At 39.7% G+C, this 18,784-nt stretch overlaps 1 protein-coding gene and 1 pseudogene across 2 annotated transcripts in view; one reads left to right on the forward strand and one right to left on the reverse strand.

The window, feature by feature from the left end:
- Positions 1-18,784, forward strand: part of PLXDC2 (plexin domain containing 2) — a 406,586-nt gene that overhangs the window by 65,436 nt on the left and 322,366 nt on the right. The window lies entirely within an intron of this gene.
- Positions 5,909-6,376, reverse strand: LOC311614370 (large ribosomal subunit protein uL15-like; annotated as a pseudogene). Its single transcript has one exon. The product of its transcript is annotated as a large ribosomal subunit protein uL15-like (transcript).

Here is an 18,784-nt window from a genome sequence, read left to right on the forward strand (position 1 = left end):
GTCTTGAAGTCTCCATCAGGACAATGACCATAGGTCTTTCCGCATTTCTGAAGAGAAGGAGCTGTAAACTCTATTTCTATAATGAGCAAGATAGCCTTGCTCTTCTTTGCTGATCATTGCTGTATTAAGTCATTTAATCTTTTTTAGTTTTGATTACTAAGCAATTTTTAATTATACTTTTTACCACTATGTAAAGTTCTCTTCAAGGAAACAATACACTAGGAGGGTGATCTTTATGACTGTTTGGTAGGTTGTGCAATGAAAATATTGGCATTCTGGTTTGTATGTCAGTTTCTCATGAACTTGCATGATGCGAGTTACTGCTTGGTAACCCAGTTTGTATGGTTATGGCCTGAAGCTCTGGAACAATGAATAAGGTGACTGTTCTCAACAAAGCTGAGAATTCCTGAATCAAAATCTAAGGAATGTCAGTACCTGTTGCATGGTAGAGTTTTACACACACACACACACACACACACACACACACACAGACACACACACAGATTATGAAGCAAATCTCATTTCTTTGTTTAGATTAATGTTCAACTAGCTCAAACCAATTATATATTTATGGTTCATGGAAAAACTAGAGTTTATCCCAGTGTCTTACCACCTCAGAAATATATTACCCAAACACAAGTTGGCAAGAAGAAAGAGATTAATAAAGCTTGTAGAAAGTGGCATATATTTTACCAAAGTCACAAATCAAGCTTGACAACAGCTTGGCAAAAGATTAGAGGAATGACCAGATGGCCACAGCAGGATAGAACATGACCAACAAATCTATTTACTGATTTACTCTCTCCTAATTATTTGATTACTCATTCATTCATTTCTGTATTCAGTTATTCATTCATAAATAAACACTTCTGGGATCTAGTAGTACTCAGTGTAATAGAGATATCAAGAAGAATAAACCATGAGATCTACTTTGTTGATCACTAATGGCTATAGGGAATAGATAGGTATAAGTCGTTACTGAAATAATGATGTTGATGATGATAATTACACCTCTTTCTGTATGACTTACTATAAGCTAGGCACTGTTCTATGACCTTCTAAAGCTCAAATGCTTTAAGTACTGTAAAATGCCTATGTTCAATACATTGCTAGTAGACTCATTAGGATATTGTATTATGATGCCATTGTAATTAGGACAATGGAATGCTAATCCTGTCTTTTTAAGGAAATATTTAGAGAAGGACGTGTAATTGGTGTCTGTGATGTGTTAATCAGCCACACAGGCTCACAGGTCTGCATGGTCCTGTTGTGGATCGGTGACATTCTTGATAGCCAGCAACCCCAGAGATGAGGGCATCAAAGAATTAGTAATCTGCATGTTTATGTGTAAATTTGTCTTCAGGTTTGATGGATATGTACTTATAAACTTCTTTCATCTTTGGAATTTAATTATACATGGTCCAGGGAGTGAAGAGGAGATAATGTTGATGATAATGGCGATAAGAAAACAACACTTACATGGCATTTCTCTAAGCTCTTTACATTGGTTATTTACTTAATTTTCACAGCACAGTGAAGTAGATGCTACTGTATGTCCACTCTCCCAGGGGTGGAAAATGAAGTCTGAACATCTATGTAAGATTATGGGTCTAGAGCCTCTACTAACCGAAAAGGACCAGGTCTTCCCAGCAGAGCACCGATAATCACCCTTTCTCCTTCCATCTTCTGAAATGTTGAGTGGTTGCTTTTCAAATTGCCACTTGTTTATTGCATTGGAAGGAGTGCTTGCTTCTGGGAGAGGTGCAGGCCAGTTGAGCTGCAATCAAAGGCAGGAGACAGCACATTCTAGTGTCTGTGCTTACACACTGCCATCATCTGATAACAGCGTATATCCTACCTCACGCCTCATCTCCCCTCCAAAACGTGGCCCTTCGCTGGGGTGTGTGCTCCTCACCAGCTGCAGGTGTGGCCTGGTGTTACTTTTCATTAAGCCAGGAACTCATGTGAGACTGTGTGTACAGAATATCTGGCATGGTTACTTAAAAACAAAAACAAAAACGGGACTCAGCTTTCTGATCATTTTGAAATAGCAGTACAAATTTTAAATTGTGTCTGCTAAATGGAATAAAGATGTAAAAATGCCTTTCTACATATATTCTATCTGTACACATTTTAAGGCATTCTCACTATCATTTTTATTTACTTTAAATACTTGATGCCTCTTTAACTCTCAACATTTTTTAAATTGCTCTGGCATAATTTTAAAAAAGAGCTTTCAAATTCTCTAAGGTTATTATTTTACTCTACAAAATTGTCCACATATCTTACTGTATGCTTGAGCCAGTTCGCTGTTGACAGTGAAATACTATAATGCCAGCCTCAGTAAAGGTTTTAGTAAAGTTCATTAAAGAACAAAAGTATTTTATCAGTGAGATATATTATAATCTATTTTGGCTTACAGATCAGAATTTAAAGTCAATTCATGCACAAATAGATCAGAGACATAGAAGCATGGAACATACAGATGAATATCCGAGGGAAGCCTAGGTGGGGATGTGGTGGGGGGAAAAGATTAACTGGAGAATTTATATGCATAACTCATGGATGCAGACAATAGTCCGATGAAGGCCTGAGAGGGATGGGTGTGGGGTAGAAGGGGTCAATGAGGGTTGGGGGAAAGCAAAGGGGACATCTGTAATACTTTCAACAGCAAAGGTAATTTAAAAATAAATAAATAAAGTCAGTTCATGCAAATATAGGTAATGAATAGATAGATATGTAATGTTCCGGAGTGCATGTTCTGTGTAAACAAATTCTGTGTCTCTGGCTTTGAAATTTCTGTCTGGTGCATCTCAAAATACTTCCCTGAAGCTATTTCCTTTTAAAAAATTGTCTCCACTTTATCTTAGTTTATGGCTTGTCTCATTTTGCCCTGACTTAGTTTATTTTGCTCAAACTGATTCCACATGTTACTTTCAATCACTGCGTCTCAGGGCTTTGGATGAATGGCCCTGAAGCTTTTTCTCCTTCAGCATCTGCCGGGATTTCATCCGGGGCACAGGGCTGGGGGAGCTGAGACGGGGAGCCATTGTTTTGGTTTCGCCTGTTCTCCTATAAGCCAGCCAAGACTTAAAAAATAAACAAACAAAATTTTGTTTTATTCTTTGTCTGTAAATGCAGATTTTCACAAGCTTATCTTGAAATCAAGTTAACCAAGTAGGCAGAAATCTATCCAGATTTCCCCCCCCTTTGTACGTTCTTGAAGATTGTTTGACCTTATCATAGCTGGAATTTGGCTATACTATGAAGAGAATGGGAGTTTGGGAGGCATCACTGGCCATGGCCGAAGGGAGAACTCATTTTAGTAATCTCTATTGTTAACAGCGATTGGTGACATCTGTTTTCCTTGCTTCTCTAAAAGATCTATGTTTTACTTATTTTTAGAGCAAGCATTTTAAACACTAATTAATTTGAAAGTATTACAATTTTTTTAGAAGTTAGCAGTATGTCCAGTTGAAGGCTATCGCCATAGAGACGTGATGGCATTAAATAGAAAACAACTGGAGCTTTGTTTACCTGGAGAGGTTCTCTAAGGCGGTTTAATTATCTAAAATAATTAAATCTTAAAAGCTGCTCTCTTAAGCTTTGCCCTGACACAGCATGACCTTTAATAAGCTGTGATATCCGAGTTCCCACAACTTTTCAAAGTGGCCGAGTCTTTTTGAATAAAGTGACACACAATGACTTGAGTTTACATTAAAACAATAACGACTATGAACACCAATATTACTATCAACAAATTCACAACTTTAAATTTACATTTAGGTTATTCAAAATTTTGTATTTTGATTTATTTATTAATTATTATTAGGAACTTACTTGGTAACTAAGTTATTTCCTAAAATTAAGTAAAAATTTAATTAATATAAAATTTTAAATTCCTTTGGTTCACTTTATTATTTAGATCAATTATGATGAAAATCACAGGACCTACTATTTGGGATGATGTGCTATCATTAGTTAAGAGCAAGTGGTAGTATACCTTTGGGGGGTAACATTCTTTTTATTTTTCTCTTCTTTGTTTAAATCTTTGCTAGTGTCCTTTGGAATACTAAATTTTGTCTTAGACCATTTAGTCAGAAAATAGAAAAGTTAATTTCAAACTAAAATTTTTATTTTAATTCTACCCTAATCATATGAGTTAGAGTAGTAACACACACACACACACACACACACACACACACACACACACACAATAAGAATTATGCTCAAGCCCTAACTAACCAGTTTGGCTTAGTGGATAGAGCGTCAGCCTGCGACTAAAGGGTCCCAGGTTCGATTCCAGTCAAGGGCATGTACCTTCATTGCAGGCACATCCCCAGTAGGGGGTGTGCAGGAGGCAGCTGGTCTATGTTTCTAACTAACTCTTTATCCCTCTCCCTTCCTCTCTGTAAAAAAAAAAATAAAATAATAAAAAATAAAAAATAAATATATTTTTTTAAAAAGAATTATGCTCACAGATAAGATATTCCATTCTCCACCAGAAAGGAAGACCCATATACACACAAAAACTAGAAAGAAAAATAGAAAGTAAAGAAAAGAAAGGAAGGAAGGAAAGAACAAAAAACAAAGAAGAAGAAAAAACATCAAATGAGACTACATGAATAATCATTTTCTGTGTTTTTTTTTTTCTTTTGCAATTCTTGTTTTGTTTAATATTAAATAATAATTTCATGGGCCCAATAGTTGAGCATCGATCTATGAACCAGGAGGTCCCAATTGGATTCCTGGTCAGGGCACATGCCCAAGTTGCAGGCTCGATCCCCAGTGCAGAGCTTGCAGGAGGCAGCCAATCAATGATTCTCTCTCATTATTGATGTTTCTATTTCTCTTAAGTCAATAAAAATATATTTTAACAAATATTATAAATTAAAATAATAATTTTATGGTATGATTGATTTCTCTCATTCCTTATCTTTTCTACCTATTTTAAGTCTGAAATGAAGAAGCAAGTAAAAATATGTAAGAATCTGGATTCTACTCCATTACCATCTTTCATTGATTGATTCACCCATCATTACACAATGGGCTGTAAAGTTAATTTGAATCTATTTTTCTAAGCTCTTTATTAATTTACCAATATATTTTTTTCCCTGAGAGAACTCACAGCAAAATATTCTGGTCTGCAAATAATGCTCATGACCATTCATGAGATGTAAAGAATTGAAAAGTTAAAGTTATTTGAGAATTTCTTATCCATTTTTAGCTTTCAGGCCAAAGTATTTATAGTGTTGTTAGAGGGACAAACAATATAAAACAAGAGCTTGGCACTTTCATGTGATGGCCTCATTTATGTCTTTGAACAACTTTATGGCATAGACATTAGTCCTTTTTTTAAAATTTAATAAATCTTTATTGTTCAGGTTATTACAGTTATTTATCTTTTCCCCCACCCATAGCTCCTTCCACTCAGTTCCCACCCCATCCTCTGCCCTTACCTCCCACCCACTGTCCTCATTCATAGGTGTATGATTTTTGTCCAGTCTTTTACTGCACCCCCCACACCCTTTTCTCCTTGAGAATTATCAGTCCATTCCCTTCTATGCCCCTGATTCTATTATATTCACCAGTTTATTCTGTTCCTCAGATTTTTAATTCACTTGATTTTTAAATTCACTTGTTGATAGATATGTATTTTTTGTTCATAATTTTTATCTTTACTTTTTTCTTCTTCTTCCTCTTCTTAAAGAATACCTTTTAGCATTTCATATAATCCTGGTTTGGTGGTGATGAACTTCTTTAGCTTTTTCTTATCTGTGAAACTCTTTATCCGACCTTTAATTCTGAATGATAACTTTTCTGGATAGAGTAATCTTGGTTGTAGATTCTTGTTGTTCATCACTTTGTTTGTTTGTTTGTTTGTTTTTTAAGTACTTAGACATTTTAATGAACTTCCCCCCATGTAGCTTCAAGCTACCAGGACACAGGCCCCACCAACACCCTTAATCTTCTCCTCGGCTCTTCTGCTGAAGAACTTGGCCTTCACCATGACAGGATGCTTTGGGAGGTTTCTCTTCCCCAGAGCTTTGTAGTAGCCCGATCTCACCACATCAATGAAGAAAGCAACTCCTGCCTTGCTTTTGGCAGCATTTACCCGTGTCTGCTCACTGACAGGGCTCCACAGTTTATCAAGGGTGACAGTTGGGCAGAAGCTCTGGTTCCTCTTTAAGTGGTAATACCTCATACCAACTTACCCAAATTAACCTGGGTGATATTTGTTAATGTTGATCCTATGATGATACAAGCCATCAGCATTACCACGGTTCCCTGGGTGCTTCCTATGCTTGCCGATGTGGTCTTAACCGTGGCTCACGTGGCCCCAAAGTTTTCGGTTCTTCCTGAGTCTGGATGGCATGTCTGTGGCCAAGCTGCAAAAGCCTGTTCATCATTTTGAGTATTTCTTGCCACTCCCATCTGGCCTGCATAGTTTCTATTAAGAAATCAGCTGACAATTGTATGGATGCTCCCTTGTCGGTAATTAACTGTTTTCTCTTGTTGCTTTTAATATTCTCTCTTTGTCTTTTGCTCTTGGAATTTTAATTATGATTTGTCTTGGTGTGGTCCTCTTTGGATTCCTTTTGTTTGGGGTTCTGTGCACTTCCTGGACTTGTAAGTCTATTTCTTTCACCAGGTGGGAGGGGGGGAGGAGGGTCAGTCATTATTTCTTTAAATAGGTTTTTAGTATCTTGCACTCTCTCTTCTTCTGGCACCCCCATATTTCAAATGTTGGTATGCTTGAAGTTATCCCAGAGGCTTCTTACATTATCTTCAAATTTTTGGATTCTTTTTATTTTTGCTTTTCCTATTGAGTGTTTTTAGCTTCTTTGTATTTCAAATCTTTGACTTGATTCTTGCATTCCTCTAGTCTGCTATTGGGTCTCTGTATAATTTTTTTTTTTTTATTTCAGTCAGTGTATGTTTAATTTCTAGTTGGTACTTTTTCATATCCTCGAAGGTATGAAAATATTGCTAAAGTTATTGGCCTTTTCTAGGAAATTCTTGAAAAAGAAAACCTGCTGAAACTGTTTTTGGCTCAGTGGATAGAGCATTGGCCTGTGGACTGAAAGGACCTGGGTTTGATTCCGGTCAAGGGCATGTACCTTGGTTGCAGGCACATCCCCAGTAGGAGGTGTGCAGGAGGCAGCTGACTGATGTCTCTCTCTCTTCGATGTTTCTAATTTTATATCCCTCTCTCTTCCTCTCTGTAAAAAAAAAATTAATAAAATATATTTAAAAGAAAAAAGAAAAAAAAAAGAAAAGAAAAAGATAAACCTTATAACCACGGTTTTGAACTCTATATCCAGTCATTTGTTTTCCTCCATTTCTTTCGTTTGTGATTTGTTTCTTTGTCTCCACATTTTCACTGCTTCCATGAGTTGGTAGGGTAGCTTTGTGTGCTAGGTGTTCTATTTGGTCCAGTAGGTCGGCCTCCCCAGTTGCCTGAGGTGGAAACTCTTGGTGCACCCCTTTGTGGACTGTGTGTATAACCTTGTTGTAGTTAAGTCTTGATTGTTGTTGGTATCACTGGGCGGAATTGACCTCCAGGCCAGTTGGCTGTGAGGATCAACTGTGTCTACAATGGGAGAACTTTGCAAGACTTGCAAAATTGCAAAAGCCTCTGTGCTCAGCTTGGATGGGGCAGAGTCTCAGGGCTGAGCAAACAGTCTTGACTTCCTGTCAGTCTTGCCCTATGAGGCCCCTGGGTCTCGGTGTCCTTTGATAATCACTGCAAGTACCTCTGAGAGAAAGCCACCCTCGAATTTTACCTGCTGCCAGACAGTCCAGTTTCTCCCCCAATGAATCTGGATTCTCAGATTCTTGCCTAGAACTGGAGTTCAGAGCAGTTGGGAGCTTCTGGTTCCCTTCAGCTAGAGAAAGCCAGCAGCACACTCAGCCATCAGTCCTCTCTGTGCTCACTTGAGTGCATGCCTCCAGACCTCTGCCTTTTGCAGCTCCCCTGAGTTTTCACCTCTCCTGACAGTCCAGGTTGCCCCCATAAGAGCCTGGGTCCCCAGGGCTTGCCCAGAACTGGGGTTCAGTGCAGTCAGAACTAGGGTTCAGTGCAGTCAGGAGCTTCTGACTCCCTCCTGCTAGGGAAAGCCAGCAGCAACCTCAGCAGTCAGTTCTCTCTGCACGCACTTGCCCACGCACCTCCAGACCCCTACCTGACGTGGCTCCCCCACGTCTCCATGTGCCTTTCTCTCTACCTGGCAGTCCAGACCCCCCTGTATGAACCTGCATCCACAGGGTTTTGCCTGGAACTGGGGTTCAGTGAAGTCAGGAGCTTCCTTCCCTCTCCTGCCAGAGAAAGCCAGCCAGGCATTCAGCCTCCCTTCCTCTCTCTGTGTATGTCTCCGTACCTCAGCCCTTTGCAGTTCCTCTGATTCTCTGTGAGCTTTTCTCTTTCAGTCTAGATGTAGAATTTCCACTCAGCCAGCTTTCCTGTGGTTCAGGATGATGTCTGTTCTGTCTTTTAGTTGTAGTTTTGAAATTGTTGTGTGAGGCAGCAGTTTAGGTGCTTACTTATGCCACCATCTTAGTTTCTTCCTCCTTTGTTTTTTTGTTTGTTTGTTTTTTGTTTTTTGTTTTTGAAATGATATTGAAGCTCAAAGAAACAACAGAAAACTGAATCAACAGTATTAAGTGCAATAGTCAAAGTCTATCCCTAGGTTTTTGTGACTTGAAACCAACCATATACTCTTTTATATTTTGACACTTGTATTATTACTTAGTATTCTTTTTTACTTCTGGTAATTTTTGTATCCTGAAGTCTACGTTAGATGGTATTACACCATGTATCAAAGTACACAAAATGTTGAGGTGGGAATGATGTGGAGGAACTTTTTCTTTTGCTCTATTTTTAGCATTCATATGGATGGGTGAAAGTAAAAGTTGGGAAAATATTGCAACAGTTACTGAATCTAACAATTATTTACACTGTTCCAAACTACTTATGATATTAAATCTTTTAGTGTTGTTTGAAATGACTATTAATATTACCTCTCTCTAATAGATTTGGAAATTGAGGCTCAGGGACAAATCTCAGATCTACATGGTGGTTGTAGAACTGCAATGAGCTCAAACTTTTCTTCAAACATCAGTGGGTTAGAAATAAATATGTGGCCCAGCTGGTGATGCTCCTATGAACCAGGAGGTCACAGTTTTATTCCTGGTCATGGCACATATCAGGGTGGCAGGCTTGATCTCCAGTAAGGGGGGTGCAAGAGGCAGCCAATCCATAATTCTCTCTCATCATTGATGTTTCTATCTCTCCTGTTCACTTCCTCTCTGAAATCAATAAAAAAAGAAAAAAGAAAAATATGTGAAGTAGCTGGCATAGGTACAGTGCTCAAAATGGGCGTTATAGTCACAATTATTATTTTGTAGTGTAAATGATCATTTAATCTAAGTATTTCCCAGCAGTGAGGCTCAAGTACAAAATTCCATGTGTATGCAGAACACAAGACATTTTTCTAGCAACAAGTGGTAAATATAGCCTTTCCCTCATTCAAAACTGAGATTTCACAATAATATAAGTACTGCCAAAGAGCCTGAAGACCTTTTCCCTCTATAAAAGGCTCGCATCCGGAGTGGCTGTTGACTGAATTTCATCATGTAAGTTAGAAAACTGTTCTCCAGTCTTCTCAGAAAAAGCATGCAGTTTGTTCAGTCCGGGCTTGCCTTCATTCCGAGCCATGCTTTGTGCTCTTCAGAGCAACCCAGTGCTTGGGTTCCAGCAGTTCTGGTGAGAGAACCTTTTCACAGACCAGCTGCCCCGAGCTGGCCACCGAAGCAGCCTGGAACGGGGGTTCAGGTGCTGCTGTCACAGAATGAAGGATGTGTTGTGTTCTCCGTTGGGCTGCTCTTGGGTCAGAGCCCTGGCAGGCCTCCTCACACACTGAAGTGCATTTGCCTGATGCTTCCGGTCCATCCATCCTGAGGTGGATCGTCAGAAACATCACAGGAACTTAAGTCCTGCTTCATCCACATCAGCTTCTGTGAATCTCCTGTGAATTTTGGACGTGAATCCTCCCAAGGGGTTTTGCAGTTCTGTAAAATGTCCGATTCAGTTAATGAAACGTGAAGGCGGTTTCTAGTTGTGAAGCGCACATGTTCAGTCTGAATTTCAATAACTGCCCTTTTAAGCTCAGGCTGTTTGTGTCTTGCTCACATCAGAAAGAAAGGGCTTCGGACACTTTGGGTCTCTTAGAGACCTTTAATTCTCTGATGTGTGTCAACAGCTGAGGGAACTTTTGAAGGGGTATTTAAAACCCACTCATCTGAAGGCATCACGATGAAATAAATGTAACGCTTTTATTCTGCTTCAACTTCCTCTAAACAGCCCATAAACTAGAGGCCTGGATATCAACAAAAGCACACAATTCTGACCACTCTTCCCCTCAGACTGAAGCAGTGAACCTAATTTGCAAAGTTCACAGCACACACTCTCCCGGTGGACAGTGCAAAGGGGAGCACACCATATTTCTCTTTGGGTTTGAATGAGCTCGTGAAATATTTCCACCCCTTCTTTGCAGGTGCCCTATCGATAATCAACCCTTTTGCATTTCCATCTGTTTTCTCACACTCCCTTTCAGCCCTTGGTTAATTTGTGTGTGGTAGCTACTTAGACACTATCTTTTCCAAGAAATGCTGAACAGGTAACTCTTAGTTTCCGTGTACTGCACTAGGCAACGCCACTTTCCTCAGCCCTTCATTTTATAGGAGAAGAGATTAGGCTGAGAGATCAAGAAAACTGTGGGATGAGACATACAGCTGGTTCTTGGGAGAGCCAGGAAGGCCCACCCTGGCCTATAGAATAGAATACAGTGACCCTGACTCCCAGTAGTTGAGAAATAGCTCTGCAGAGCAGGTGGGCTTTCTGGTCAGCCTAAGTGATGAAAAGCAATGAGTAGGTAGAGTTCAAGTCCCCATGGTCTCTGTAGCCAGAATCCGTGAAAGGAAGGCTGTGGAAATCATGAGAAACATAGATGGGCTTGGAGGACTGTGAGCATCCTGGAATTTCCTAACCTCAAGTATATTAAACACAAACTGAGCAAATTGATGAACTGCTTTTTAATTAAAAGCAACTCTGACCTAATACACCTTTAAAAACAAAAAAATAGAGGTTTGCCTTGGCCTGAGTAGGGGTAAAAAGGTTAAAAATTGTGGGGAGGAGCAAACTGAAGAAAAGTAATAAATTAAGATAGGCACTGCTCTTCGATACTCTAATACCGACACTCCTGGTGGGTATTGTAAGTTTGGAGTCAATTGAGCATGATAAGCTTTTCTTACTTCAAACAGCAAATGTAGCTTTCTTAAAGGGCATCTGCGAGGATAAGTTCCTTTTCAGTGGCAGGTAACGGACTGCTGAGAGTTTCTAAATCGTGAAGTAGCTGTAGTGTTATGCATGGGCGCACGTGGAGCTGCAGGGCATATAAGCATCATTAAGTCAAGTCTAAATGTGCATTACTCGGTCTGAGTGTCCTTGAGGATATCTCTCAGGATGTAATCTGGAAGCTACATTTCATATATTAGTACAGACTGTGTGAAGTGCAGTGATCCTATCTAATAGAGAGGGGATATGAAAATTGACCATCACACTGTCACAAAGATGGCGGCACCCACAGTGGACAGGAGGTTTCTGTAACACAGGATGGCTGTGTCCATAGTGGAGGCTGGGTTTTCATAACACAGGATGGCTGTACCCACAGCAGAGGCCCAGTTTCCCTAACAAGCCTTAAGGAGCAATCAGCAGAGACCTGCGGCTGTGTGGCCCTGGGCCAGGGCAGAGGTCCTAGGCTGTGCTCCCACCTGGGAGAGCTTGACAGGAAAGCTCAGGCTGCACCCCCACCCCAATGCTGGGCCAGTGGAACTGAGGCCATGCCCCCCACCCAGCGGGCTTGATAGGGGACCTCAAGGTGTGTCCCCCACCCTGGTGCTAAGCTGGAGGACCTCGGGCCTTGCCTCTCACCCTGGCATAGGAAGATCTGAGGCTGTGCCTCCCTGCCCAGTGCTGGGCCAGTGGACCTGAGGCTGCACCTCCACCTGGTGGGGCTTGGTGGGGGTGGGGCCAGCTGGGTCTGGGTACCGAGCTATTTTGAGGTGCAGCGGGTGTGTGGGGACTTGACTTTGGGTCTCGCGGTGTGCCCTGGATTCTGACAGGAGGGAGGTATTCATATACATTTTACTAATTTTCTTTCATCTCTGAAACTTCTATTATAGAGAAAGGGCAGATATCAATATTAAAATATTTCCTCAATTTAATCCCCTTTTAATGTGCACAAATTTTGTGCACCAGGCTGCTAGTAATCATATAAACTTAAATTTAGTACATTTGTAAATAGAAGTATTTACTGCATTGCTTTGTGGCTATAAATTATGGAGAAATGTAATTTGTATGTCTTTCTCTTTGTAGAAGGCTTCTGAATATTCCCAATAGTATGTTGTTTGAACACTGCTTTTCAATCAATGCTATAATACAAGATTCTTATAAAAAATTATAAAAGGAAATTAATAGCTCTTAGTAGCTAAAGAATAGTTCCTCCTCTTAAATATTCTGTTGATAACTATTAGAAGGTCTGTCCTTAGGTTTCAAGCTAATAGACGACTTTCTATTTGTGTTGGTATGCTTCTCATAAACTTTAGTAATTACAATTCCTCCTTAGAGAGTTTATAATTTTAAATTCACTGTTGCAACTGCAACAAAGCAGTGGAGTTCAGTGGAAAGCAGCCAGGACTGAAAGTGTGAAGGCTGTGCTGTATTTTCAGTCTGTCAACAATGTCATGGGTGATTCACTTAAAAATCCTGGGACTGAAATTATTTATTTATTTATTGTTTTCTGATTGTAAAGTTAAGATAGTAAGTAGGTTAGATAAATTTGAAGCCCATTCTATTTTGTAATTCTCTGGACTCATTGACTATAATATAGAATCGAATGTTGCTGAGTGTGAGCAGGTTAATAAGCCATTATTGCAAAGTAAATGCAGTGTGGCTCTTTTGAATGAATATAAAATAACCACTTTACAGACACTTCCATTTTAATTGCTATTGCATGTGCATTTACAGTGTCCTGCTGGTTTTTATTTGCACAAAAACCTTTTTTAAAAGGGACATCATCCAGCATGTAGGACATCATCTTGCTTAAAAGGCGTGCAGTTTGCTGGCGGAGAATATTCTAAACTGCCAATCTCACTGGGAGCCTGCTGTAAAAACATCTGCAGCTTCAAAGAACTGGAGAGAGCCAATAACAATGACTGTGATTAATACTTAATTGTTTAAGGAAAGAAATTAACAAATTGAGCTAACACTTAATCTACCCAATTAAGAAACAAGAAGCAAAAATAATTCAGAAAAATAAGCAAAGTTTGTTGCATCAGTGGTAGTTTCTTACGGGGATGTTTGTTTTACATGTCTTTAAAAAATATATACCTGTAGTTGAAAGTGATGATTCAGGCCATAAGACCTTTATTTTACCTTTCACTTCTGCCTTTTATTGCTACAACTTGCACTCTAGCTACTGTGTGCTCACACAGGATCCAGCAGTCCATTCTAGATCCCATATTTCAATACTGACATCAAATTGCAGATGGGCAACTAGGGTGGCCCGTGATCAGTGGATTGTAAAAAGTAGCAATGTTTAGTCTGCGTAAGAAAAGAGTAGGCAAAGGCATGCTAACCAAATTCCAGAATTTGAAAGCCCTTGCTTTAGTTAACGAGTTAAAAGGAGAAAGTTAAATTGTCACTTTTGCCCACTCCCAAATCACATACTCAAATAATTTACAACAGTGCATTCCCACAGAGCAACAAGTAACTGGGAGTGAGAATTTCTGCCATTTACCATTTTTAGAGGCTTAGTCAGTTTGGACTGTTTTAAGAAAAACAACAACAACACATAACAAAACCATATACTGGTGGCCTACGTAGCCAACATTTATTTCTCACAGTTTTGGTGGCTGGGAAGTCCAAGATCAAGGTGCTGGCAGATTCGCTGTCTGGTGAGGGCCTGCTCCCTGGTTTCAGAGGTGGCCACCTTCTCTGTTCCCATATGATGGAAAGAGTGTTCAGTAGCTCTCTTCTTATAAGGGCATTAATTCCATTCATAGGGACTCCACCCTCCTGACTTAATTACCTCCCAAAGGCCACCTTTCCAAATACTATCACATCAGAATTAGGGTTTCAAGGTATGCATTTTGGAGGAACTCAAACATTCAGTCCATAACAGGGCATAAATCTCCTGTTTTCTCCACTCTTTGCTGATCCCCAACATTGAGTCCCAGCACCTGTGGTTGCTCTTCATTGGTTTCCTTACACCTGGTGTCTGCATTTGTCAATGATACTTATGTCCTTACAGGCATTCCGGTTTTGTCTCCTGACCTCTGAGGTTTCTTCTGGTACCGGTATTATGAGGCTGTATTCTATTCAACTTTATTCTGTTTAAGTGAGCATTCTACTTCATTAACTTCAATTTGATTTTAAAAAGAAACAACACAACAGAACTTTTTGGTTTTATAATTTGAAAAGCATCATTTGGGATATAGCCTTTTAAGTATCATCGATTTTTATGAATTAAAATTGAGTTTTATTACATGAGTAAGATACAGTAAATCAAGTGCAAAGTGCTACTCTTTTGTAGATGTTTCAGAGGGGCAGTTTTATTTCTGTTGACCACCCTCCTCATAACTAAATGCTGAGAACATGCTGCATAGTTATGACACTGATGTAGGGATTTGGAGATTATCCCAACAAGACAGGATCCTTGCTCTCATAGAGCACATATTCTGGGATGGTTACTTGACTGAGGGCATGGAACCAAACCAAAACAAAGCATAACGTGTTCATTTTAGCTCTCTTCCTCTTCCCCCACTGAAATCTCTATGGTGCTTATTATTTTCTTCTCTTCTTTAAAGCTGTGGCTCTAGCTTAATGGAGTCAACAGGGCTAGATAGGGTTGCTGTACAACAGCTGTGTGGTCTGTGCTCTGCACAGTGGCACTGACCAAGGGAGGCGAGGGGCTGAAACCCAGCCTCATTCCGCACACATGGCCCAGTCAAAGGCCCACGCCAACCGCAGTGCCCAGGAGCCAGTCAGAACTACTGTGTCTGCCTCGCCCGGAGGACACCTGATTCTAATTTACAGGAAGGCTCTCTCCAGGCTAGCAGAGGCCCCGGGGCTAGATTTGTGCCTCTGCCCACCCACTGTGAATGGAGGGACAGTCTGCCAGTGTGGTTACAACTTATCATAACTTACCCTTTAGGGGCCTGTTCCTTGAGGGTGAGGTTACGTGTGTTGGGGTGGAGAGGTAATTACACACACCCACACCATAGTTACTGTGTGCTTGATGTTTTTTCAAGCCCTGGCCTTTGGCATCTGAAGGAAGAGTTGTTGCTGGTGCTGAAGCTTTCCTCTGCAGTCACTATTCGGGGTGACTTAAGAATGTGTACCACTTTGAGTAGGTCCTACTGAATCTACTCTGTGGCTTAATTATGTGGGCTGGGCCTTCCTACAGAGGTGAGAATAAACGGTTGACACTTCAGAGAGCACATCTGAGACTTAACTTAGTCTGAATGTCAAAATCTAGCTCAGGGATTCTAAAACTAAAACATGTTTTTAAAGCTCACGAAATTGGTCTAAAGTGCCAGAAATTCCCATTTTGGATTGGCTTCCAAGCAATGAAAGTTTAGACACTGACTCATCGAACTATTTCCTTATTAACAGATGTGGTACCAAACATTTTTGAGGGTTGAAAAAACAACTGAACTGTTCAAACACTTGGAGTCTCTCAAATTCAGAGTCCTCTTAACCTCTTCATTTTGAGACTTGGGAATTCAAAGGAAATTTGATCACAGTGTCCATACATGTTTTTGTTGTTGCTTTTATTCTGAACTCAGCCAAATGCTATTTGGCCAAGGATGCTTATATTTGAAAAATCTTTTGAGTCATTTTATAATCTGTTCAGTACTTTACTCTTTTAGAGCAGGAAGTTGCAAATTGCCAGCATAAAGCAGAAAGTATGTACAAGCTTTATTTAGAAAGAATGTGTTTTATGAATTATATGAACAGATTTATTTCATTGACAATCCACCCTCAAATATTACATAACAGTTGAAAGTTCTCACATAGATAAGGTCAGAAAAATCTCCCCCAATTAGAATCATCCCTTTCCAAATTAGTTTAACAAAATACAAATATATTTATATTGAACAGAAAAAAGAGTTTAGAGTTCTATGAGAGTGAAAGCCAATTAAAACATTTACATAATCTCTCTTTGTGTTATATATGTTATTCAGAGCTTGGCATCATCATACATATTTACTAAACTGAATAATTTTCATTTGATAGTGGTAAAAAAGTGTTTTACCCAAATGTTATTTTGAGGCAGTTAAAAATAAAATTAGAAAATGTTAAGTCAATAGAAGATGAGAGTAAAAAGAATTGAACAAGTGTTATCTTTGCTTCCACTTGAAAAGGTTGATTGCATTTTTCCCTAGCAAAAACTGATATGTGAATGCTGCTCTATGATTGTATAAAGCTGATACTCTTCAACTTATCCCCTCTACAAATTAGTTGTCAATGTGTACTTTTTCTGTTTCCCTCAAATTTTATGCACAGGCTAGCAATTATTTTGACATTACTGATAAGTGGGGGCCCCCAAATTCCTTATTAGGGTCATATAATATTGGTCAATAATATTCTTATCTACTTATGGGAGAAAACATTGAAACAAAGATAGAAAATGACCTCTTCGAGCAGTGAAGTGATTAATGGGGTTCCAAATAGAACTTTAGGGAAAAGTGGCTACTAAACTCTAAACCTTTATTTAACCTTTAAGCAGTCTGTGGAAATCACTTGGAGGAGATCTGAAAAGGTGACAGGAACTTGCATCCACATTTCTTTTTCTCTACCAGGGAACACAGTTTGGTAAAGACATTCAACTTCTTGACAGTTCTATTTCAACGTGTACAGCATGGATATCAGTGGCCTGTGAGTTCACTTGTAATACAGGTGTGAAGTGGTAGTTTGCTAGTAAATGTACTGCTTTTCCCAGATGGCAGAGGCAGCTTCTCCTGCCCATTTACTACCACCTATGGACACCCCCACGGCTTGTTCCACATGACAAGGAAGTTGTATTTCTTATCGATTACCGCTCTGTGCTTTTTTGGGAAGTTGACAGGAAATGGATTCAAAATCAGGGCAAAGTTAAAGGTCTGCAAACGGCTGTTGTATAGAATATAAATGTGTGGACCTGCTGCAGACACAGCACAATTAACTCACTTAACTTCCAGCCCTGACACCAGTGAGCCGTATTTAACATCAAAGAGCCAGAGAAGGTCGCCCAGGTCCTGCAGGAAAGTCTGTGAAACTTATTGCAGCTCAGCTGGAACCAGGAAGAAGCTAAAGGCCTGGAGGCTGAATTCGCCTCTGCACACCAGTGAATATATAACCTGGTAGCCCACGGCAGCATTCCAACAATTCTGTTCTGAGTGGGCCCCATTAGGGCAGTCTGGTAGATGCAATATCAGACTGGCAAAATAGTAAGGAAGTTGTTTACTTATTTCCATATAGTCAATGAGAGAAGGACATGCAGAGGTGTTGGTTTGTTTTTGTTGTTTGTAAATTTTAAAATATGTTTTTATTGAATTTTTTTTTTTTTTTAGTTTTATTTATTTATTTATTTTTTTACATATTTTCTTGATTTTTTTTTTATTGCCCCCCTCCCTCCCTCCCACACATCCCCTCCCTCCCCATAGTTTTATGTCCATTGGTTGTACTTATATGCATTTATACAAGTCCTTCGGTTGATCTATTATCTCCCCCTGATATCCCTACCCTCCCCACTGTAATTTGACAGTCTGCCTGTTGCTTTACTTTCTCTATATCTGTCTCTTGGTTCATCGGTTTATAAAGATCTTTATCATCCACCGATGTGTGAGGTCATGTGGTGTTTCTCTTTCGTTGATTGGCTTATTTCACTCAGCATGATGCTCTCCAATTCCATCCAGGTTGCTGCAAATGATGAGAATTCCTTCTTCTTTATGGCAGCATAGTATTCCATTGTGTAGATGTACCATAGTTTTTGGATCCAATCATCTGCTGACGGGCACCTAGGCTGTTTCCAAATTCTGGCTATTGTAGATTGTGCTGCTATGAACATAGGGGTACATATATCCTTTCTGATTGGTGTTTCTAGTTTCTTGGGATATATTCCTAGAAGTGGGATTACTGGGTCAAATGGAAGTTCCATTTTCAGTTTTTTGAGGAAACTCCACACTGTTCTCCACAGTGGTTGCACCAGTCTGCATTCCCACCAGCAGTGCACAAGGGTTCCTTTTTCTCCGCAACCTCGCCAACACTTGTCATTTGTTGATTTGTTGATGTTGGCCATTCTGACAGGTGTGAGATGGTACCGCATTGTTGTTTTGATTTGCACCTCTCGGATAATTAGTGACTTTGAGCATGTTTTCATGTGCCTTTTGGCCTTCCTTCTGTCTTCTTTTGAAAATATTCTGTTTAGGTCCATTGCCCATTTTTTAATTGGATCATTCATCTTCCTTTTATTTAGTTGTATAAGCTGTCTGTAAATGTTGGAGATTAAACCTTTATCAGTGGTAATATTTGCAAATATGATCTCCCACACCGTGGGCTTTCTTGTTGTTTTATTGATGGTTTCTTTTGCTGTAAAAAAACTTTTTATTTTGAAGTAGTCCCATTTGTTTATTTTCTCTTTAGCTTCCATTGCCCTAGGGGTAGTATCAGTGAAGAAGT

The sequence above is a fragment of the Pipistrellus hanaki genome (assembly GCF_964339955.1).
Source record: "Pipistrellus hanaki genome assembly, chromosome: 1".
Classification (NCBI taxonomy): Eukaryota; Metazoa; Chordata; class Mammalia; order Chiroptera; family Vespertilionidae; genus Pipistrellus; species Pipistrellus hanaki.